General features: G+C 40.5%; 1 pseudogene; it reads left to right on the top strand.

Moving 5' to 3' along the window:
- Window positions 1-21,624: 21,624 nt before the first annotated feature.
- LOC124962170 (BCL2/adenovirus E1B 19 kDa protein-interacting protein 3-like) lies at window positions 21,625-22,812 on the top strand (annotated as a pseudogene).
- The last annotated feature ends 2,753 nt before the right edge of the window (window positions 22,813-25,565 follow it).

The raw sequence follows: 25,565 nt of genomic DNA, 5'->3' as shown, positions 1-25,565 counted from the left end.
AATCTATTTAGTACTATGAATATGTGGTAAAAATCTTTTAAATACATGTTCTTGTGAGTGTGGCCAATCTGAAATGTTCATCCCATTTTCTTCAACTTTCATTGTCCAACTTCTAAAATGCTACCTAACATCCAAGTTATTAATTCAAATCTATTTTCAGAAAACTCTCCCTGCCCCAGGCTCTCTGCTACTGTCTTCCCTTCATGCCAAGGAATTTGAACCCTACTCATTTGAGTTTACTGCAATGTAAATTATAGTATACATTTATTCAGTATTTTCTACCCATACATGCAATATCATGTACAATAAATAGTTTTTAAAAACTAAACATTGGTATTATACTTGCCTTATTTCTATGTGATTACCTCCTAGTTAACACTGTCCTTTGATGAACCTATTGTCCCAGATTATTGAAGTTTTGATTTTACAAAGTATTCAGCTTGAATCTTTTGCCCACCCTGTCAATCACTGAACCATGCCTTTAAACCATCAGCCTTCATTTATTCATTGCTCTTTTCACCATAATTATGTAGTAATTGTAAATCTTGGCTACCACCAATCACTTTGTTTCTCAGATTCTATACCAGGATGCTCCCAGGCAGACTATAAAGATTGATTACAAGTAGATTTCTAGCTTTATCTGAAAATTTAGTTACATTTATGGCATTATGACAACAAAATTAAAATATACCAACACAAAAACAACAAAGAACTCCTTTATTTCTGAATAGCTCATCTGGTCCTTTTTCTGTTAATCACATCAGTATTTTAAACCTTGATTCTCAATTTTTTGTTCCCAAGGGGCTTATTCTCACCAGGTTACCTAGCCTTCTGCCTCACAGAAGTAAAAACAGTAGTGTTATCTTTCCCACTCTCTTTGGTCTAAAAATCATTTTCCTTTTTATTTTTTGTTTGCTCCAGGCTCAGGTGAAACTGTCTTCCACATATTCCCAAAGTCTTCTCCTTCCTTTAAAAGTATATAAATGTTAATTTATTCTCCTCTGTCTTTGCCCTTTTATTGTATTCCCTCCCTTTTGCTTCCTTCTCCTCCTTCCATAAATTCATTAAAAAATCAGTGTTTTTAATATTTCTCAAACCTGTTCTGGAATGTTTTTCTTTAGGTATCACTCCATGTATTGTATTGTGTTCTTTCCATTGTTAGTTTTACTAAAAAAATGATTACCCTCTACTTGTTTCCTTTTTTATAACTCCCCTTCTTTCCAAGATCCACTGAGATTTCATAAGTGCTCTCCCTATTTTACCATTCTGGAGAATAACATTGATGGGATTTAACATGCAAGATAAAGGGAACTTTCTCTCTCATTTTGATAAATTCTATGCTTACTTTCACAATGATCTCTATCATTTTCTCTGGGAAATCGTCCACCTTTGATTTCTGACACACACACATATTTGATTTACTTCCAAGTACTCTCTCTCAAAAAATGTTAGCAAATCCTAATTTCCTACATTTTGGATTAAACTTTTTTCTCATGATTCCAAACTTATATTTCTAATAATTTCTAAAATCCAAGTGAATTGCTAGTAAGTACAAAGGTCTTTGGAGTCTTTGAAACTTTACCATTAGCTTTCCAGAGGATACCCAGAGGAGGACCTTCTTTCTCATTTCCCTGTGTTAGTTTACCACTGGGATAAGTTTAAATCTATACTCTCTGCTCTGATTTATTCTGCAGGTATAGGTCCTCCCATCTTTTGGGTTTTATTTTTTTAAGTTGTTTTTCAAAAAAATTTATAAAACTACTTATTTTTGGTTTTCATAGTATTTTAAAAATACTTCTATTTTGGTTGTAAATGGCAAAAACCGAAGTCCATTCACTTTGGTTTTTTTTTACACAATTTACTGGACCAAGTTACTGAACTTCAGAAGGGATTTCACCTTTGAGCCTGACTGGATCCAAGTATGCAGAAATGTCCTTAGCTGTTTCTGTCCATGATTCACTCTTGTTTCCCTCTTAGATTCTTTCTTTTTGGAGGGGGCTTGGGGGCTACAGGTCATTGAGCTTTGGTGTGCTTGTACCACTAAGTCACATCCTCAGTCCTATTTTGTATTTTATTTTAGAGACAGGGTCTCACTGAGTTACTTAGCACCTTGCTTTTGCTGAAGTTGATTTTGAACTTAACGATCCTCCTATCTCAGCCTCTCAAACTGCTGGGATCACAGGTTGAATTCTTATTTTCCAGGCTCTCTTAAGTTTCTCACAGTGGTTCTCTTAGCTATATTTTTATTACTTTAGAAATTATTAATGTAAAATACCTATTACCTGAGAGTTTCAAATAGGTGATTATCCACAAACACTTGATTTATCATACACTTTACATAGCAAGACCAGAGAAAGCAGTGCTTGAACTGCCAGAACTGAGACACATGACCACATGACTACTAGGGGTATGTTCAGATCCATCCAATTCTAAAGTATTGAAAATCAGGAGGGGTCACTACACAGAAAGGAAAATGATTTGACAATCTAAATTACTGATACCTATTATACTTTTTTAAGAAAGAAACTTGATAATTGATAGATACAGTCTAAACTTTTGAGAATGGTTTGAAAGCCTTTTCACATAACCACATTAGTTCCATTTTTCAGCATCTCAATCCTGGCATTACTGGGATTCATGGCTCCTCAAACAGCATAATTGGGTGGGAATGTCTCACACTGGGCTCTTGAAAACCTCTGTGCTCCTCATCAACTGGTGGGGCCTTCTTCATCTTTTCAGGTGGAACTCATATACCATTTTTTTTTTACTTCCTCTAAGGGGATTTATTCATCTCCAGGTAGGAATGAATTCCTACGGTGAACACCACATCAAGGTTCCTACAATCCACTTCCCCATTCTTCCTTTATTTTCTGGAAATGGGAACATGTACTACTTGCCTTTAAATCTTCAGTATTGGGGGTTAATGCTGAGAAGAATATATCTGGAGAAATTCTTGACATAGAAGATAGGGTCAGTATTTGTTAACCCAAGTTGTGTGAGTAGCTGACCCTGGTCAGGAAATGGATGAAATAAGCTTAGTGATCGATGCCAATTGGGGAGATGGAGGAGCAACCACCTACTTATATTACCTTAAACTTTGTAGTGAAAAAATGATGTGCTTATTGCATTTTGTATTTTAGGTTAATTGCATGAACATGTTGCTGAGGAAGAAAACAAGAACTTGCTGTGCTTTATTCCCCAAATGGTTCAGAAATTCAGAGCAAAATGTACATTTCCATTGACCTTCCCTCAGTTAATGATTTGAGGGTACCTCAAATTTTCTTCTGTGGGTGATACCTTGGCAGACTTTCAGCTCTTCAGAATACCATAATTTAACTGAACATTAAATAATTCTCTCAGTGATTTTTCTAAACATCTATCTCCCACAAACTACATATTCACAATTCAAGCTCCCACCCTATAGTTAACCAATCCTCTTCTTTGTCAACATATTTTCTTCCTCCTCATATTTCATGTTATATTACATATTACCATAGTGTAAACAGTGTGTAGAGGCTCAAAATCCAGAATGTGTATTTTGAAGAACTCTTGCAAAATTTAATTGTTTGAGCTTCATAAAGCATGTAATTTATGTACAAGTTTCCTTTTTAACTTTAACCTGAGTCTGCTTACATATTGTGTGCAGAGCTGAGGATGCTGTATCAAAGCAGCTCACTTATTGTTGCAGTAACTAAAGGTACACACATACATACATACAAAGGCAACTCAATTCCACTGGGCACATCGAGGTCTTTGTACTCCTGAGTCCTCTGCCTGAACAAGTGCCCCAGATGTTTCCAAGGTGGATTTCTCATTATTCATACCTCTGCTCAGCAGATTAATTTTAGAGCATTTATTACTATCTTAAATTTCATTTTTTAAGTTTATCAATATCTTATTCCTAGGACTATTTGTTCCCTGACACCCAGAATACTCCTCACATGTAGTAGGTACTTCATAAATATTTCTTAAACAAGCGAGAAAATACAGGATTAAATGAATTCAATGATTTACTATTAGGACTTGCTTTCATAATTATGCAGATTTCACTAATATTACTCACATATTTTGATTTATAGCCTTTCAACCATATTGAATTTATCTTCTTACATGTAGGGATTTATTTATCTTTTCATAAGTCTAACGTCACAAAATAAAAAATATACTATAAAGCATTAGTTAAATAGAAAATTCTTGATGCATTAATTGAATCGATTCAATAAAATTGATTGATCATGGGGAAAGTTCTGAAGAGCTGGTTGTACTCTAAACAATTTGCTCATTTGACTGAATCTCTGCATTCAACTGCAAATGAGGAGTCAGATTCTAGTTGTAATAATGAACTAAATTTTTGGTTATGTGTACAAGAGCAATCATTTGGATGATATAACCCTGAATTTCCAGTTCAAGTTTAAGGTTCTATGAGTAAAATAGCCATCAGATAGTTAAGGTAACTTTGTTATTCCCCAGTGGATATATAGGCAGATATGTATTGCTTAGTGAATTCATAAATTCTCCAGATATTTTAAAAACTGATAAAGTTTGCTTAATATTAATATTTCCTGAAAATTATGGCAATATCTCTTTTTTGTATGATATTTTGGTATAATTTACAATGTAGTTAATAATTTAAAGGGAACTTCCATATACATATCTTAATTGATCCTTATGCTTATACATGTGTGTACCCAGTCCCATCTATGATCAGGGTTGGAATCATCCTCCATCCCCTTTTCTTTCCCTCCCCAAAGATGGGGCAATGATATTTTCAGAAGTTAAGTGAGTTACCAAAGTCTCCTCAATTAAGAGTCATTTACCATTTTGAGTTAATATTCTGATTATAACAATGCTATTTTCTCCTTCGTGCTGGAACTGTCTGCAGCTTAGTAATGCTTCTTGATTCTCAATTATTTTTGAGATTTGGAAGTCAAAATTAAGTCTTATTTTCAAGATATTTCTCAAAATTTCTCATAAAATGTAGACTTCTGTAACACACTTACTGCCTACTGCACATTGTACATTGAACTTCCTATAGCTATCTATGGTTAAACATCTCTGAACATGTTACAACTAGAATTTCTCCAAACATGTCCCATGAGGGAAATTCGCACCTTTCATTATCCAATGGCTCAAAATGAAAATATGAAAGTCATCCTTTCTTTCATAAGTCAGTCAGGCATGGAGGAGAGGATGCTGGACTGGTGATAAGATTTGGCAATGAATAATGCTTTTGGTAATAAAGACCAAAGTGCCGGGTATGGTGACACATGCCTGTAATCCCAGCAGCTCATAAGGCTGGGGTAGGAGGATTTCATGTTGAAAGACAGCCAGCCTCAGGAATTTAGCAAGGTCCTAAGCAATTCAGAGAGACCCTATCTCTAATTGAAATATAAAAACAGGGATGAGGATGTGGTTCAGTTGTTAAGCATGCCCTGGTATCAAAATGAAAACATAAACAAAAGCAAAGACAACAACAAAAAAATACCAAAGCATTTACTCTCAGAGACAAAAAGAAAACAAAAGGAAAGTTAGTAAATTTCCTTCTGCCCCTAATGAATAATTTTCCTCTTTGAGTTTCCTGGCCAGGTTATTTTAAAGTTCCCTGGGCATAAGTATAGCCCAGAAAGGATTCCCTCTGAACAGTGCTTGAAAGCACTTTTGTAATTTATTATTTTTAGTTAAATGCAACACCAAGATATGCCCTGACATAATCACAAAAGCAAGTACCACAACACACTCAAATTCAGCCCCAGCAGTCCCCTCACTGTACCACCACTCACCAATCCCCTCTCCATTCCACTGATCCACTTCAGTCAATTTATAGTTTACTTCCTTTTTTATTTTGATTAGAGTTCTGTGGATACACTCAGTTCTGGGACCCAACGTGCCATATCCACACACATAAAATTTTGGCCAGATTCATTCTTCTGTTCTTCCTTTTCTTGTCCTGTCTTCCTCCTCCTCTGCTATCCCCATCATCTACTCTACTCACGTTTCCTCTATTGCAAGGAAATTCCACTTTCCCTTTCCTGCCTCTTTCTCTTTTTCTCTCTTTCATTTGTTATGCTATATCCATCTTATTTTTAATTAACTTACATATACCAGAGAAAAGATTCCACTTCTGATTTACTGAGACTGGTTTATTTCACTAAGCATGATAGTCTCCAGTTCCATCCATTTACAAGCAAATGCCATAAAGTCATTCTTCTTTATGACTGAGTAATACTCCATGTGTATATATATCACATTTTCTTTATCCATTTATCTGTTGACAGTCACCTAGGTTGGCTCCATAGCTTGGTTATCATAAATTGTGCTGCTACAAGCATTGATGTGATGTGGCTGCATCTCTGTAGTATGTTGATGTTAAACCTTTTGGACATATATTAAAGAATGGGACAGCTGGCTGAAATGGTGGTTGGTTCCATTTCTAGTTTTGAAAAGAATCTCCATACTGCTTCCCAGAGTCATTGCTGTTTAGCAAATAAGAGCAAAAACGTATCTTTTCTTTTGCAACTTGATCATAGTACTTATCATTGGAATTTTAAGATAGAAGTCATTTTCCTCCAGTTCCATAAAATGAAATTATTTCTATATCATTAAAATTGTATGAAATCATATCAGCTTAGAATCAAACAACATTGGAATTATGTGCAATATTTGGTAGAACTACTTAAGAAATTTTAAAATGTGGCCTATGTGAACATAGGTTCATTAGTTCAGTAGAATATTAAAAAAACATTAATTAACATATCAAATTGAAATATGTATATCAGTTCTCGGTTAATAGGATGTTTTTCATGCACATTGTCTTTTTTTCTCAAGTGGCAAACATACATCCCCTGAAAGTCATACACTGTACATTCTTTCTCAAAGAACAACACATTAGACAATGTCCATTGCTATGACTATTGTGGATTTGGGGACCTTCCAGATATATACAGACTGTAGTATTGGTCCTGACTTACATTCATTATTTTAACACTAGAAGAATAATAAAAATAACTAAAACATCACAGTGGACTTCACAATTTGTCTTAATGGTGAAGAAGATAGTTTCTGAACCTAGACACTTGGGTTTAAATCTGGTCTCTGGGGAAATAGTTATAGTCAGGTCATTTTGCTTCCTTCATTGGGATGATGGGGGTGATATAACAGAAACACCTGTTGTATAAGATGATTATAAATATTAAATAAGCAAATACATTCAGAGCATTTGAAGCATTGTCTGACACATAATGCTGATGTGCCTGATCTTGGTATTGATCTTGCTCAGTGTCTACCTGACTCCATTGCCTCGTGCCATGCAAAAAAAAAAAAAAAAAGGAGTAATATTTCACTTCCCTGGAGAGAAAAGTGTTTTTGGCTCGCATGCATGAGATCCTTCTCTGTTCTTTGCTTTTTCCTCCCTCCCTCTCTCCCTCCATCCCTTCCTTCCTTTCTTCCTTCCCTCCCTTCCTTTATTCCTTCCTTTCCTTCTTCCTTTCTCCCTCCTTCCCTTCCTTTATTCCTTCCTTCCCTCCTTCCTTTCTCCCTTCCTTCCTTCCTTTTCTTTCTCTTTGACACAGAATTTAACCCAGAGGTACTTTACTGCTGAGCTATATCCCCAGTCCTTTTGTTATTTTTTATTTTGAGATAAGATCTTGATAAATTGCTGAGGATCTTGATAAGATGCTGAGACTAGCCTTAATTGTTTGAACCTGTGCCTCAGCCTTGGATTCACTGGGATTGCAGGTGCTCCACCACACTTGTCTAGAGGTTCTGGTTTAATTCCCAGCACGAAGGGAAGAAAAAAAGAATTTGGAAAGGAGTAAAAAATGGTACAGAGGTTGGAATATAAGATATACTAAGACTAGAAACCTTTTTATGTCATTTGGAGAATAGGATGCCTGCTATAAATTAGCATACCTCTGAGCAAAGACTTTCAGTGCCTTGTTCCAGAGCCCTGGGGACTGGTGTGGGTGGATGCTGGAGTGGGCAACTCCCAGGCTTCACCAGAACAGCACCTGTCTCTGTTTTTAATAAATAGATCTTTGCATCTGACTTTAGATGAGAAAGAAAAGGATTTTACTGGAAGGAAAGGAAGGGAGTAACATGCTCCAAGCAAGGCATAAAACATTCAGGTGCATTTTTAGAGAACCATAGTGATCCTTGGTGACTCGCGCTAAAGGAAGGCTGCGGGCTTTAATTGTGGGGCCAGTTCAGAGCAGAGGCCTGACCCTGAAGCTTCTCCAGTTTAGGTTTAAAATGCAATTAGCAATTAGAATGCATCCCTTTTTCATAATATCATCCTTTTCTATGACACTTCAGAAACGTATATCTGTGAAACTGATATAGAATCAGGAGCTGTGTGGGGTTTAGAAAGTCTCCTGGCAGGAACAGTGACAGCTGCTGATGAAGAGTAATCTCTTTAAAGCAGAGAAGAATGACAAGAGGAGAGGAAGGAGAAGCCCACAGCAGCACTCAGTTTGGAAGTGAAGTTGGGAGGTGCCCTGGGTTGCCTCTGGGCCAGTCCCTGGAGTCAGCCTGCTCGCACCTGAGAGGGAAAGCCCCTGAGCCAAGGAAAGTATCACTGGGGAAGTGGAAGGGGTTGTAACAGCGGCAGGACCCACATGGAAGGTCTTTCCTGCTGAGGACGATAGCAGTTTGCCATTACCACGATGACAGAAGTGGATCTATTACCGGGAAAGTCTGAAAACGCTCATTGCACACGTAGGAGGCACAGACAGCGTCCTCTTTTGAATTTGCTTCTCTACAATGTAGGCCAGCGTGTTCTTTGTCCCTGGGCTTGTTTATTAGGGTTCTTGTTTGCAAGTAGAGAAGCCCAGATTAAACTCCCTTTAATGAAAGGGGGAGGCTATGCACACGAGAGAAAATGCTCAGTTAGGGCAGTTCAGTCACAGCACCATTTAGATCCTCCAGCAGGGCTCATCCCATCTCTACTCCAGGCACACAGTCATAGTTTTGTGATCTTCTTCTTTTTTTATTTATTTTTTTGTAAAAAAAAGGGATACATGTTTCTGTTTGTACATGGAGTAACAGCATACCATTTGCATATTCATACACTTACATAGAGTAATGATGTTTGATTCATTCCGTTATTTTTTTCCTTCTCCCCCACGCCTCCCACCTCTCTTTTCCCTCTATACAGTCCCTCCTTCCTCCATTCTTGCCCTCCTCCCACCCCCCCATTATGTGACATCATTCGCTTATCAGTGAGATCATTCGCCTTTTGGATTTTTGAGATTGGCTTATCTCACTTAACATGATATTCTCCAATTTCATCCATTTGCCTGCAAATGCAATAATTTTATTATTCTTTATAGCTGAGTAATATTCCACTTGAGTATATATATATATATATATATATATATATATATAGTTTCTTTATCCATTCATCAATTGAAGGGCATCTAGGTTGGTTTCACAATCTGGCTATTGTGAATTGAGCAGCTATGAACATTGATGTGCCTGTATCTCTGTACTATGCTGATTTTAAGTGCTTTGGGTATAGGCCAAGGAGTGGGATAGCTGGGTCAAATGGTAGGTCCATTCCAAGTTTTCTAAGGAATCTCCACACTACTTTCCAGAGTGGCTGCACTAATTTGCAGCCCCACCAGCAATGTATGAGTGTACCTTTTTCCCCACATCCTCGCCAACACCTATTATTGCTTGTGTTCTTGATAATCGCCATTCTAATTGGGGTGAGATGGAATTTTAGGGTAGTTTTTATTTGCATTTCTCTTATTACTAAAGATGGTGAACATTTTTCATATGTTTGTTGATTGCTTGTAGATCGTCTTCTTTGAAGTGTCTGTTCATATCCTTAGTCCATTTGTTGATTGGGTTATTTGTACTCTTCATATAGAGTTTTTTGCGTTCTTTATATATCCTGGAAATTAGTGCTCTATCTGAAGTATGAGTGGCAAAGATATTCTCCCACTCTGTAGGCTCTCTCTTCACATTACTGATTGTTTCCTTTGCTGACATAAAGCTTTTTAGTTTGAATCTATCCCAGTTGTTGATTCTTGCTTTTATTTCTTGTGCTATGGGAGTCCTGTTAAGGAAGTCTGATCCTAAGCCAACAAGGTGAAGATTTGGACCTACTTTTTCCTCTATAAGATGCAGGGTCTCTGGTCTGATTCCGAGGTCCTTGATCCATTTTGAGTTGATTTTTGTGCAGGGTGAGAGATAGGGGTTTAGTTGCATTCTGTTGCATTTGGATTTCCAGTTTTCCCAGCACCATTTGTTGAAGAGGCTATCTTTTCTCCATTGCATATTTTTGGCACCTTTTTCTAGTATGAGAAAATTGTATTTCTTTGGATTTGTGTCCGTGTCCTCTATTCTGTACCATTGATCTACCTGTCTCTTTTGGTGCCAGTACCATGCTGTTTTGTTACCATTGCTTTGTAGTATAGTTGAAGTTCTGGTATTGCGATACCCTCTGTTTCTTTCTTCCTGCTAAGGATTGCTTTAGCTATTCTGGGTTTCTTATTCTTCCAGATGAATTTCATGAATGCTTGCTCAATTTCTATAAGGTACATCATTGGGATTTTTATTGGAATTGCATTGAGTCTGTATAGCACTTTTGGTAGTATGGCTATTTTGACAAAATTAATTCTGCCTATTCAAGAACATGGGAGATCTTTCCATCTTCTAAGGTCTTCCTCAATTTCTTTCTTCAATGTTTTGTAGTTTTCATTGTAGAGATCTTTTACCTCTTTGGTTAGATTGATTCCCAAGTATTTTATTTTATTTTTTTTTTTGAGGCTATTGCAAATGTGGTTGTTTTCATCATTTCCCTTTCAGCTGTTTCATCACTTGCATATAAAAATGCTTCCTTTTGCATCATGTATTTTAGCAATTTGGGTCTTCTCTCTCCTTCTCTTTGTTAGTGTGGCTAAGGGTTTGTCTATTTTGTTTACTTTCTCAAAGAACCAACTTTTTGTTTTGTCAATATTTTGAATAGTTTCTTTTGTTTCAATTTGATTGATTTCAGCTCTGATTTTAATTATTTCCTGACTTCTACTACTTTTGCTGTTATTCTTTTCTTCTTTTTCTAGGGCTTTGAGCTGTAATGTTAGGTCCTTTAGTTGCTGACTTTTCATTCTTTTTTGGAATGCGCTGCATGCAGTCAATTTTCCTCTTAGTACCACTTTCATAGTGTCCCAGAGATTTTGAAATGTTGTATCGTTGTTCTCATTGACCTCTAAGAATTTTTTAATCTCCTCCCTGATGTTTTCTGTTATCCATGTTTCATTCAATAGCATATTATTTGGTCTCCAGGTGTTGGAATAATTTCTCTTTTTTATTTTGTCATTGATTTCTACTCTCAGTCCATTATGACCTGATAGAACACAAGGCAGTATCTCTATTTTTTTGTATTTCCTAAGGGCTGCTTTGTGGCATAACATATGGTCCATTTTCGAGAAGGTTCCATGTGCTGCTGAGAAGAAAGTGAATCTGCTCGTTGATGGATGGAATATTCTATATATGTCTATTAAGTCTAGGTTATTGATTGTGTTATTGAGTTCTATGTTTTCTTTTGTTGGATTTTGTTTGGAAGATCTATCTATTGGTGACAGCGGTGCATTAAAGTCACCCAGAATTATGGTGTTGTGTTCTATGTGATTCCTGAAATTGAGAAGGATTTGTTTGATGTACAGGGATGCACCATTGTTTGGGGCATAAATATTTACTATCATTATGTCTTCCTGATTTATGGTTCCCTTAAGCAGTATGAAATGTCCTTCTTTATCCGTTCTGACTAACTTTGGTTTGAAGTTCACTTTATCTGATATAAGGATGGAAACCCCTGCTTTTTTACTGAGTCCATGTGTGTGGTAGGTTTTTTCCCATCCTTTCACCTTTAGTTTGTGGATGTCTTTTTCTATGAGATGAGTCTCTTGCAGGCAGCATATTTTCGGGTCTTTCTTTTTAATCCATTCTGCCAGTCTATGTCTTTTGATTGATGAGTTTAGGCCATTAAAGTTTAGGGTTATTATTGAGATATGATTTGTATTCCCGGTCATTTGGCTTATTTTTGGTTTCTAAGTTGGCTTGGTTTCTCCTTTGAGTGGTTTTTCTCTAAGGTAGTTCCTCCCTTTGCTGACCTACATTGTTGTTTTTCATTTCCTCCTCATGGAATATTTTGTTGAGAACATTCTGTAGTGCACGCTTTCTATTTGTAAATTCTTTTAACTTTTGTTTATCATGGAAGGAGTTTATTTCTTCTTCAAATCTGAAGGTTAGTTTTTCTGGGTATAGGATTCTTGGTTGGCAAACATGTTCTTTCAGAGCTTGAAATATGTTGGTCCAGGCCCTTCTAGCTTTTAGAGTCTGGGTTGAGTAGTTGGCTGCTATCCGTATTGGTCTCCCCCTATATGTAATCTGATGCTTTTCTCTCGCGGCCTTCAAAATCCTATCTTCATTTTGAATGTTAGGCATTTTCATTATAATGTGCCTTGGTGTGGATCTCTTGTGATTCTGTGCATTTGGTGTTCTGTAAGCCTCTTGTATTTGATTTTCCATTTCATTCTTCAGGTTTGGGAAATTTTCTGATATTATTTTATTGAATAGGTTGTTCATTCCTTTGGTTTGCATCTCTGTGCCTTCCTCAATCCTAATAATTCTTAAATTTGGTCTTTTCATGATGTCCCATAGTTCTTGGAGATTCTTCTGTTCATAATTTCTTACCATCTTCTCTGTTTGGGCAACTTTATTTTCAAGATTAATTATTTTGTCCTCCTTGTCTGAGGTTCTGTCTTCCAAGTGGTCTAGACTTTTGATGAAGCTTTCCATTGAGTTTTTTATTTGGTTTATTGTCTCCTTTATTTCAAGGATTTCTGTTTGGTTTTTTTTGAGAATCTCTATCTCTTTGTTGAAATGATCTTTTGCTTCCTGTAGGTGCTCTTTCAGCTTATTGGTATTATCATTCATTGCCTGCATTTGCTCTCTTATCTCATCCTTTGCTTCGTGAATCATCTTAATCATGTATAATCTGAAGTCCTTTTCTGACATTTCTTCTAACATACTGTCATTGGATTCTATTAATATAGAATCTAGATTTGTTTGGATCATTTTCTTCCCTTGTTTTTTCATGTTGTTCATGTATCTTCCCCTCTAGCAGTGCAGATCTGGGGTATTGCAGATTTCCCCCTAAAGGCTTATAGTGGCCCTATAGGTTTCCAAAACCCTTTCTTTAATGGGAGATCAATATTATCAGTGCCCAAATCAGACACTATGCAATCCTAGACCAAATAGCCCCTATGGGGACAATAACAAAATTGTCATAGTGAACAAAGTGAGTTCAAATATTATCTTCGGTAAAACAAACAGGTTTGCAATAAGGTCTGCAATTTCTAATGGAGGACAAAGAGGATGCACAGGGATGTAGAATGTGGCTGTTAATGGGATAAGAAAAGATTATATAGAAGTTCTAGAAAATAGAAAGGGTGAGAGTGTAATCAGAAGAAATTGGATATTAGCATGCAAAAAATGGAGAAAGAGACTCTGAGGGAACAGGCAAGCAAAAGGAAAAGAGAACAAGAAAAGTAAAGAAATAAAAATTAGGACAGAGTGCTCATGGTGTAGATGGGGTCAGACAGGAGGTGAGGCAGTCCTACTCAGGGACCAGGACAGTGTGCTAATGGTGGAGATGGGGTCAGACAGGAGGTGGGTCAGTCCTACTCAGGGACCAGGGCAGTGTGCTGATGGTGGAGATGGGCAGATGCACATGTTTCACAGAGTTGTTGCTATCCTCATGGGACTGTTTCCTACCTGTGGGAACCCAGCTCTGTGTACACATGTGCTCCATCAGGGATTTGTTTTGTGTCTGTCTCTAGACCTCAGTCCTGAGCTGGCATCTCTCTGTCCCAGCCTGGATGGGACACTGGCATCTCCCTCTGCTGTCATGGAGTGGGTGCTGGCCACTCTCTCTGTAGTCCCCTGGTGCTCCCACGTCTGTACCTCTCTCTGCTGAGGGACTACCAGAGGCCCATGAGCAGTCTGGGATCTTCACTTCAGCAGCTCCCTCAGTTCAGGCTTCTAGGAAGGATTTGGAAGAAGCTGCCTTGTTGCATTTCCTGTCCTTAATTAAGGATTTCTAATAGTTAATCTGAAGTAGTAGAACCAGTACTTACTAGATTTTTTAAACCTGTCTTTGCAAAATTAAAACTATAGCTGAATTTATTCTTCCTGTGGCTGGGTTGCTAAGAAATTTCCTGTCAACCAGAGAGACAGTGTGCTCCTCAGGAAAACAGGAAGCTCCCACATCCTGCGAGAAAGAGGACTGGGTGTGGTGCAGAGGAGCTTCAATGGTGGATTCAGACAGCCTCACCTCTCATTCCATCCATGGTTCTTTATCACCATGTCCTCTGGATATATGTTTGTCACTTCCTGGCATGAAGCCAGACCTGGTGGAGGCCAGAGAAGCTGTAACAGGACATTTGAGGCCACCCTCCAGAGGCTGGTGGAGCAGCAGAAAGTATGGGAAAGAAGCAAGTTTTGTTTCATGCTCTTTTTCAACAAAAAGCATTAGTACTTTTCGAAGTCTTATTTCCAGTTTGATTTCAGTATGAAGCAGGTAGTTCTTTTTTCTTTTTTTTTAAACCGATTAAAGTCTCCCTTGAAAATCCTTTTCAACCCACGTAAGAAAATAATATCAATGTTAAAAAATATCTTCCTGGTCAAAATGAGATGTAAGTCGCTCTGCTAATGGTATACCTTGGCAGAGTAGTGTCTGACTTGGGGCAACCATTTGGCTTCCTCTGGCACAGCTTCCTTATCTGTCACTTGGGATGTCTTAGACATGCCTCTTGGACCTGCTTCACCCCGTGAGGGATAAGGACCTGCCACTAGGGACCCACAGACAGGATGTTAGGGTTGTTCACAGAAAAAAGTTCATTGTTTAAAATGTTATGCACATATGTGTGTGGAGCGGATTTATATCCAAAAAGAATGAGAGAAAGTTAAAAAAAAAAACACGGTCACTGCACCATTAGTAATCTCTGATATGTACAATGGGCATCTACACAAAATAAGTGTGATCATTCTATCTATTGATAGCTTATTTATGCTAAAATATTAAACAATTCACTTCAAGAGTATTTTCTTCTGATATTCAGATCTTGAGGATTCTAACTAATCCCATGTGCATAGTGCACCAACAGGGCTGCTTTTGTGGGTTGCAGAGCAGGAGGCATCTGTAGGCCTGGCTCCATGGCAGAGACCTGCTGGGGCTGCTGCCTCTGCAGCTCCCCAAGGCCTGGGTGTCTCCAGGCCACCCAGATGTGGGTGGGGCATCCCCTCACCCATGCCAACCAGGAGCAGTCCCTGGCCTGGGCCTGCCTCCTAGTGTGTGGGACAGCTCCCTCAAACCCCTTTGCCAGATTCCCCAGTGTGGATCATTACCATGGGCAGCTGGCATTGTGGACGCCCATGCTTATTCATGGAAACAAACATGAGGCACCTCCAGGGCCACCAGCCTCAGGCACCATTGAACGGTAATGTCAGTTTCATGACAGTCGTCAGTCGATGTCCTCATGGAGGCACAGATTTGCTCCATCTGGGCTGCTGAGGGCCCTAGAGCTCTGCCCTACACCATGGAGAAGCAGAAAGCACAACGGCATGAGTGCCAGATCCCTGACAGAGCTTTCCTGTGCTGAGCTTGTGATTCCTCTCGGTCTAAATGCCAAGTGGAGGTGTAGAGGAGGCAGTGTGTTGGTTTTTCTGTTCTTCAGAATGGGCCTCTCAGAAGCCAGGGGACTCCCACTGTTTCTGTGGCCTCGGAGGGGCAGCAGGTTTGACTGGGCTTGGCTGGGTGGCTCTTAGGCTAGTCTCCTGTGGGTCACTGGAGAGTTGATTCGTCTGATGACCTGACAGGTCCTTGTGTTAGCTGACCTCTGCAGGAGAGGGCCCAAGAGCCTGGGACTGTCCTCTCCCAGTGGGGAGCCCATAGTCTGTTGGAGACGGCACCACCTCCTGGAGAGAGCTGATGCGGACCTCAGGAGCCAGGACTGGGAGTTGAACTCACGTCACTTCTGTGCTAAAGTGAGTCACCATGGAACCCAGAAACAAACCACAGAGGCGTACCTCCACCCGCTGTGAAAGTGGCACAGCCTGGCGAGCAGGGACTGGGGCTGTGATGGGAGGAGCGGCTGCCATGGCCTTTGTCTCATGGTTGGTCCTGTTTGGCCCATTGCCTGAGCTAGTGCAGCTGGCGAGAGCTGTGTCCCGAGGACTCTGCTGCTGGGTGGGTGCCTGCCACAGTCATGCAGGACAGGAGCCTGGGCACTTCTTCGAAGAGGCTTCCTCACTTCCCCATCCACTTTGGGCAGCATGGTCCACCACCACTCCCCTCATACTCTGGTGCTGGTTTGGGGCCTAAAGGACAAATTCCAGCAAGGGACATTTGCTGATTATCCTTTGAGAGCCTTCATGGAGATGACCCTGGCCCACTGCCTCTCCGTGGCCTGCACACATGTGGACCCTGAGGTGAACATGCTCACAGAACCCCACAGTGGCTGGTGTGAGAGTGACCACCAAGCCGCTCAGCAGCAGAAATTGTGCACCTGGTTTTAATTTCTTTTTCTTTACTAAGATACCCAGAAGCAATCAAGTATCTGTTTATTTGCAGGGTAGTATTTGTTCTAATCGGCTATACATGACAATAAAACTCATGAGCGTAACTCTCATTCCTCTGGCTGAACATGGTGCAGAGTCACACCAGTCGTGTAATCACACAGGATATAGGGCAATGATGTCCATCACTTCCACCATCCTTCCCATCCCCACTGCCCCACCCCTCCCCCTCACTCCCCTCTGTACAATCCAAAGTCCCTTCATTCTTCTCTACCCTGGCCCCACCATGGATCAGCATCCGCTTATCAGAGACAATATTCAGCCTTCGAAGCATTTGTTTTTATGAAGAGAAATTTTATTAGATGAATTTTTTCTGCTGGGTGTGGTGGTGAACACCTGTAATCCCAGTGGCTCGGGAGGCTGAGGTAGGAGTATCATGAGTTCAAAGCCAGTCTCATCAAAACTGAGGGCAAAGCATTCAGTGAGACCCTCTCTCTAAATAAAATACAAAATAGGGCTGAGGATGTGACTCAGTGTTCAAGTGCCCCTTTATATGCCCCAATAAATTAATCTGAGTATTAACATGAACCTGATTCATGAAGAGACATCCTCAACAGGTTCTGAGGAGGAAACACTGGTGCTGTATTTTACAAGGACAGTTTTAGTGACAGAGTAACAGAGCCTTGGAAATTTGCCTTGCCTACTGCTCAAAATGAAGGAAGTCAGGACCAAATAGAATAAACCGAATTCTGAGCAAGATGAAGACACCGTTAAAAGTTTAGATTAAGGACTGGGGAGATAGCTCAGCTGGTAGAGTACTTGCCTTGCAAGCACAAGGCCCTGAGTTCAATCCCCAGTACCGCCAAAAAAAAAAAAAAAAAAAAAAAAGTTTAGATTGCCCATAAATCTCTAGGTATAACAGTGAGATTAATTCAATGAACACATTATTCAAATTCAGCTTGATTCAAATTACATTTTCAGTGTTGAGGAAGCACTATCCAAACTTTGGATTCTGGAGACCTCGTTCACTTGCTGTCTGGAATGGGAGCTCCATGAGGTCCAGGGCTGCTTTGTTCTATTTTTCCAGCACTTTCATGCTCAGCACACCAGGGTTTTCAGCAGCACACAGGAGATTCTCAGTCTTGGAGTAAGTTGATGGCCATCATTTTTTCCTTGTACTCATGCTTCTGGCTTCTCAGGAATCGGTGTTTATTCTGCAACATGAACAAGAGTGAGATTGTGTCTGTTTTCATGTACATTGCATTTGTGCTTTTTTTATTTACAAAACAAAGGTTCTGTTTGCTGCAAATAATTGGAGTTACATCAAGGCTACTTTGTAGCAATCATGGAATTGTGAGAGAAAGGTAAGTGTCAGGGGATCTCCAGAAACCCCAAGGAGGCCCCAGCAAGGCAGTGTCAACTCCAAAGAAAGGCAGTCCAGTGACCAACACTCATGCACACTGTCTTCTGTCTCCAATGGTGCATTTCAGACACTGGAAGGTTCCAGCTAGTTACTGAGCCAGGCACTTCTCAAGCCTTCCTCCCATCCACTCAGGTCTTTCCCGTGGCACCCAGTAGCATCCCAGGCTCTTCCTCGCTCTGCTGGGCTCCTGTCTTTGGTGGTCACACCCTCTGTAGGTGCACGGCTACCCCACCACCTCTCATCCTGGCCCTGACCCGCATCCTGGCTTGCACTGCCAGCCTCATGTCTCAGGGTCCATCTCACTCTCCTGCACCTCCTGGACTAGGAGCAGGTGGGACCAGGTAACTGGGAACTGATTGTGCAGTCTGGGTCCTTCCTGCCATGCCACACAACCTTGCCCTGTGTCCTCTGTGGCCTTTCTCCCCCATCTGGACCTCCCCCTCTGTCTCTCTCGGGCAAGTGCCAGGTCCTGATTTTCTGGCATCACCTGCATGTCTTCACACACTGTGGCTGCTTAGATGGCCAGCAGATGGAATGACCACCAAGTATCCCCTTGGTCAAGGAGTGAGGGTGCAGTAGAGAAATGAAACCAGAAGCACGGTCTTCACAGCCTCAGTGGCCTTCTGATGGGCTGCTGTGTAGGCAGGTGGGCTGCATCCTTTTTATAATGAGCGGGAATGGACCAGGATCAGGAGAAGGGCAGAAATGAGGCCAGAAAGCCCTTGCACTCACCCTCTTTGCCTGGCTGGTGAGTCTGTCCTCCTCCTCGTTCCTGAGGCCTCACTCCTGCTAGAGTTTCTCCTTGCCTCCTGCTGCCACCTCCCTCCTTTTCTCGTTGGTCCCTGCAACTTCTGCCAAGCCTGGGGCAGGCCGTCTCTCTGCTGTAGTTCTGTGCCTGGGCTTTCCACTGTCCTGTGTTTTGTTCCCACGTGAACTGGCTGTTCTGGATCTCAGGAATTCACTAGTGGGTATCCACAAAATAGCGTCCTGGGATTTTGTTTTGTGAACGCAGCAGGGAAAAACTTTCTTTGTAGCTGTCTACATGTTTCCACTTTTATTTTATTTTTTTCCTCTTCTGGGATGAGGGTTATACCAAATGTACTTTTTAGAAAAAAGAGAGAAATGAAAAGACCTAATGTTTTTCTATCATTGTTTGAAAACCTGACCTACAGATGTTCCGGATGCAGGGGAAGTTGACTACAGGAAAATGGAATTGGCTACCGTTCTTTGAAAACATTTTGGAAAAGGGACTGGGGCCTGGGAAATCTCTAAATGGCTGTTGACAGACAGGAGTTGAAATTGTGCACCGAGCTAGCTGTTTGGGCTCGACTGGACTTTTGCATTTTGCAGCGTGTTCACCAGGTAGAGGCGAGTTGGAGGACTGCAGAAGATTGCAGTTGTTTTGGGGGGTTTGAATGGAGCCAGAGCCTGGCACCTGCCTGGCAAGTTCTCCAACTCCAAGCAGCACCCCAGCTCACAATTACTGCTTTTAAAAAATTTTCAATATAAGGAGGTAAATGAGTAGTGGTTGCCCCACTGATGAGTAGAGGAAACAGACTGGCTCCTGGGAGTCTGGAAGGGCAGCAGGGTGCAGTGTGGCCTGCAGAGGGGTTGCCAGGGAAAGGAGAGGGTGCTTTGATGAGGTGCTCTGCTGCAGCACAGCACATTAGCACACCAAGTGCTCTTAGGACCATTGTGGCCTGGTTGCCATGGTGACAACAGTATTGGTATCTCTAGTCTGCAGTACATTTTTCTTTCTCTACCATGGATTGTGTCTGCCCACCACCTTGGCCTGAAATCTTGCTCCAAACTGTCACAGCTCCTGGGTGAGTCTCTCTTCCCAGAAGTCCCAGGTGAGCCATATGCACACAGGAATTGGGAGACCCGCTGATGGATTCCCTATGGTCACTGTGCTTCACATTTGCTCCTGAAGGACTTGGGGTAGAGTACACTGGCCTCTGATAATAGGCCTCCCCTGAGCACCTGGCACACTTCTCCCTGCTTCTGTCACACCAGTGAGGCCATCGCTGTAGTAATCAGGACCACTTGCATTAAAGTCTGTTTTCCTCATCATCATCACACCAAGGAGGGGCTGAATTTCTGCCCAGCCTGTTACTTGTCTGCTAATTCATGATGACCAAATCCAGCTGGCCCTTATCAAATGGTGAAAATGTCCTCAAGGTAGATGGACTCTTTTTTAAAAATAATTTTTAGAGGTTGATAGACCTTTATTTTAGTCATTTTTCCCGGTTCCAGTAGCCAAGCTCTTCATGACAGGCTTCCTCTGTGAATTAGTCCATTTTTTGTTACTATACTGAAATAACCAAAGATGGATAATTTATAATAAAACAAGGTCTATTTGGTGATTTTTCTCCTCTCTGTCCTGTGGCTGGATTTTCACACTGAAACCTGAAAGATGTTATTGTCAGAAAACATTCTTCTGGCCAGGCATGGTGGTGCACACCTGTAATCCAGCAGCTCAGGAGACTGAGGCAGGAGGATCGTGACTTCAAAGTCAGCCTCAGCAACTTAGCAAATCCTTAAACAACTTAGCAAGACCCTGTCTCTAAATAAAACATATTTTTACAAAGGGCCAGGGATGTGGCTTGGTGGTTACGTGCCCCTGTGTTCCATTCCTGGTATCAAGAAATAAAAATAAAAAGACCTCTTCTGGGTGGATTTTGATGAGGACAACATCCCACTGAGGCAGTGAATTTAAACTGGGAGCCGCAGCCTCTAGGTGAATCCTGAAGTCTTTCAGCAAGTTCACGTTAGCAATTTCAAAGCCTGAGCTATGTTGGAATAGTATGCACTGAAGAGCACGTCTGCTTGGGCCTTGGCCCTGCAGGTGCATGCCACTGCTTGCCCCTGAGCATCCCCAGAGGCACATGCAGGCCTGGTCTTCAGCCTGGTGCCTTGGGTGGTGGCAGAGCCTGAAGGGTTGAGTCCCACAGGGAAGCCTTGGGTCACTGGGGGCCAGCCCTGAAGGGGACAGGGCATGGTTGAGTGGTGTTGCCTGGACAGGTGCCTGCCTTGTGCTGTGCTACCTGCCCCCGAGCCCTGAAAGCAGCAGGGCCGACTGCTCATGGACCAGGGTTGTGGTCCCAGATGAACCTTTCCTTTTCATGGATTGATTATACTGGGTGTTTATAGTGGTGGCAAGTAGACCAATGTGTGTACACAATGGCTTGCTCAGACGTCACCGAGAGGGGAGTCAGGTGTCAGCAAGTACAACTGACCATGGGCAGCCCCATGGCCATGACCATCTCAGCCAACCCTTGGGACTACTTGACTAAACCAGAGGAAATGTTGTAGCAATTTACAGGAACACAACCATCTGAAATATGCACTTATCCATGGGCAGTTGCTAATGAAATGGTGTGTTTTATCCACTTGGAATGTCTGTGCAGGGTGAGACCATGACAGTGTGATGGGATGCCATCATAGCTGAGTGGGGACAACTGTTATATTCTGATTGTGTTATGACCTCGTTGCTTCCTGAATATTTTTATTACTGTAATAAATGCAGAGCTCAGTTACTGAAAAAACATCTCATGCACTTCTGTGGATAGTATACTTCAATTCTGGACTGCACAGGGTGGAGACTGCTAACTCGTCATTCATGAAGTGAGTCTAAATCCCAGAAGGAGCTGGCAGCCTCGGCCTGGTGGTGACTGCAGACATGGACTGGCTGGAAGTCCTAGCAGTGGCTTTAAAAATCCCCAATTCCGGTGTTGCCGCCCGAGAACTGGAGACGCTCGTTGCTGCAGCCGCAGGTCTTCCAGTCGCCAGACGATGTCGTCCCATTTAGTTGAGCCACCGCCGCCCCACACAACAACAACAACAACTGCGAGGAAGGGGAACAGGCTTTGCCTCCGCCAACTAGCCTCAACAGTGTCTGGGTGGAGTTACCTATGAATAGCAGCAATGGCAATGATAATTGCAATGGGAAGAATGGGGGGGCTGAAACACGTACTTTCTTCCTCCTCCATCCACAATGGAGACATGGAAAAGATTCTGTTGGATGCACAGCATGAATCAGGACAGAACAGTTCAAGAGGCAGTTCTCACTGTGACAGCCCTTCACCTCAAGAAGATGGGCAGATCATGTTTGATGTGGAGATGCATACAAGCAGGGACCATAGCTCTCAGTCAGAAGAAGAAGTGGTAGAAGGAGAGAAGGAAGTTGAGGTTTTGAGGAAAAGTGCAGACTGGGTATTGGACTGGTCCAGTAGACCTGAAAATGTTCCACCCAAGGAGTTCCACTTCAGACATCCCAAGCACTCCGTGTCTCTAAGCATGAGGAAAAGTGGAGCCATGAAGAAAGGCAGTATTTTTCCTGCAGAATTTCTGAAGGTGTTCATTCCATCTCTCTTCCTTTCTCATGTTTTGGCTTTCGGGCTAGGCATCTATATTGGAAAGCGATTGAGCACACCTTCAGCCAGCACCTACTGAGGGAAGGAAAAGCCCCTGGAGATGCGTGTGGCCTGTGAAGTGGCGTATTGTCACAGTAGTTTATTTGAACTTGAAACCATTGTAAGCATGACCAATCTTCCCCCCTATTTTTACATATCCAGTCCAGTAACTCTCAATTCCAGTATTTTATTCAAACTCAGTTGAGGCATTTTACTAATTATATTCCCTTTTTGGCCTGTAAGACACTTTAGAATTTCCTAACAGAATATACTGTTGTTTAGAAATTTGCAAGGGCATTCTTACCGCAAATGCCACCAGCAGATTATAATTTTGTCAACAATGCTATTATCTCCTGTTAGTACCACCAGAATTAGACCTGTACCATTCATGGTAGGAATTACACTCTGGCAGTGTAACTACCATCTCAAAAATGAGATCAGGTTATTAGCAAATTATATAAAATGCTTGGTTGTTTAGTTTTTGTTTTGTTTTCCAAGACAAAGTCAATTTTCCCAAAGTTTGAATTTACAGTTATTAAAAAGAAAGCAAAAACAAAAAACAAAACAAAACAAAACCAAAGAAAAAAAAACCCAAAACCAAACAACAAACAAACAAAAAAAGCAAGACACAAGAAAAAAAAATACCCTGGGCAATAAAAAAAATTATTTTAAACCACTATTTTCCTAAGCCTCCTAATAGTGTCTTTTAATTTGCAGGAGGCGGGCTATGTAAATGATAGGTAGGAAATAAAGGAAGAACTAAGATACATCAGCAGATTTTAATACTAGTATGCTGAAATGCTGTCTTTTCTATGGTAGGGAATCTTTATTTCTGATAAGGAACGTCTCAGGCCTAGACATGCAAAATTGCTTTTGAGTTTTATGTGTATTTGGTATTTTCATGTGTTAGCTGCATGTGAATTTTTCATGACTTTACATTTTTTTATTTCTTTTTTTTTCTCTAAGAAGAGACTTGAGTGAGTCCATTTTGTGGTGTTAACATAGGCTTCTTGTTTTAGGAAGCTTCACTTATACTCTGAAGCCTTTAAACTCTGAAGAAGATTGCTTCAGAGTTATTCCAAGCACTTGTGCAACTTTGAGAAACAGACTTGGGTTGTGGGAACAGTTGGCAAAGTTCTGGAAAGATGCCATTCGTTTCCTTCTGGTCCCTCCCTTGCTGGTGTTTACTGTGCTTCTTCCCAAGGTGGTCCCTGGAATTCCATGGGCGCTGGTGATTTTCTCACATAGCAGTCTTTCAGTTATGTTAAACTCTTGACGTTCCAGAACACTCAGCAGATTCCTTCAATGACATGCTTTTTCATTTATTTCTAAAATGTGAAGCTTTTAGGACCAAATTGTTAGAAAGCATTAGGATTGCCAATTATTTTAAGTAGATTTTATTGAATTTCAAAACATACAGCATGACTGAAGAATTCTACTGTATGTTTTATATGTAAAAACTATTATTGTTTATGATATAGACATTGCTGTTGAATATCTAGAGAACCATTGTTAAACTTTAAAACTAGCAATCTATAAAATGCATCAGGTTGATTTGAATAAAAATCACTATGACAACCAGTTTTGCCAGTTTGCAGAAACTAACTCTTCTTTCTCACATCAAGTTTGGTACAAATTAATGTGTTACAGTGGAAAGTAACACAGATTAAACAAAAAATTAGTTTCTAGCTTTTTTTGAGAACATAGCTGACCATCTTTAAGAAAGGTGATATATCCAAAATAGTTTCCTGAATTATTTTTTTCTTTCTAGCATTTGATATCTAAATAAATTTGGACATCTTTTTATTTTACCTTGTTTTTGTCTTACTCTTAAACTGGTAGCACTTGATTTGCCTTCTAACCTATTTATTTCAAGTCTTCATGTTTGAATTTCTTTGGGAAGAAAGTAAATCTGATGGTCCACTAGTTTTGTTATTGTTGTTTGTTTGTTTGTTGAAAAATCTGAATAAAATTGGAGAGGCTGGTAAAGAGAACTAAACTGCTCTAACAATACAATTTGCATTATAATTGGTAGTATGGGAGAGAAGAAGAAAATTATACTCTAAGAGCGACTTTTTATAGGCAATACATTGCCCTCTTTCTAAATTCAGTAGCAGTTTATCAGTAGTGCCATTAGATTTGGGATATATTTATGATTTTTTTTCAACATTGAAAAAAAGTTTAGTGTTGCCCTTATGGAAAATGATTTCAGACATGACTACGTCATCACAGTTGAACTTAACCATGAGAGGAGCTCTTGCAGTATTTATCAATAGCCCTAACATGGGATGAATGTTTATGCTCCTTCTAGACTTTTATTGAATGAAAACACATTGTCTGATTGGAAAGGAGAATTCGACGATGAACAGTTGAAATTCTGAGATTAATGTTTAAAAAGCTTTACACCTGTTTACAAACTGGGGCTGAAAAGGCAGGTTTAATTTTCTTATGTTTGATGAAAACTGGCTTAAAATATTTGTGAATAACATCAAGAGCAAAACTGCACAACCTTGCACATTGAAAAGTGTAGCAAGTTACCTTGATTGCAGTAAAATTATTTACTAGACTAAAAAAGAAAATTGAAGACTTAGTGAGATGAATTTATAAATGAACCAGTTATTGAAATTATTGGAGTTAACTTAGCCAAAGTGAATATGCATTCTTCATCTATTTAGTTAGCATTTTGTATCATTAAATAAGTTTACAATACATGTATAACTTGTAGCTATAAACATTTTGTGCCATTAAAGCTCTCACACACAAAAAAAAAAATCCCCAATCAATTCCCCCTACCTCTCTTGCAAAACTGTTTACCTATTGTCTCCTTATTTTCCCAGCTCCCTATACACCTGCCCCATCATGGATCTCAGGTTCATGGTGATGGATTAATAATACACTATCATTATCATTGGGGCAATAATTCTCTCCTGTTTCATCACATCCATATATATTTAAAACAAATCTCCATTCCTGTCTTCATTCCTCTCACCTGCAGAGGAAGCTGCAGTCCTTGCTGATGCACATTCTCTGCTTTGCTCTGTCCTGGCTGCATGTCTGCATGGTCAGCTGGCCTGAGTTGTTCTTAACTTCTCTCTGAGCTGCTGCTCAGCTAGTACTGGGAAGTTCATCTGCCTGGAGTCTGACTC

This window comes from Sciurus carolinensis, chromosome 12 (assembly GCF_902686445.1).
Source record: "Sciurus carolinensis chromosome 12, mSciCar1.2, whole genome shotgun sequence".
Classification (NCBI taxonomy): Eukaryota; Metazoa; Chordata; class Mammalia; order Rodentia; family Sciuridae; genus Sciurus; species Sciurus carolinensis.
This window is presented reverse-complemented; position numbering and strand designations above follow the sequence as displayed.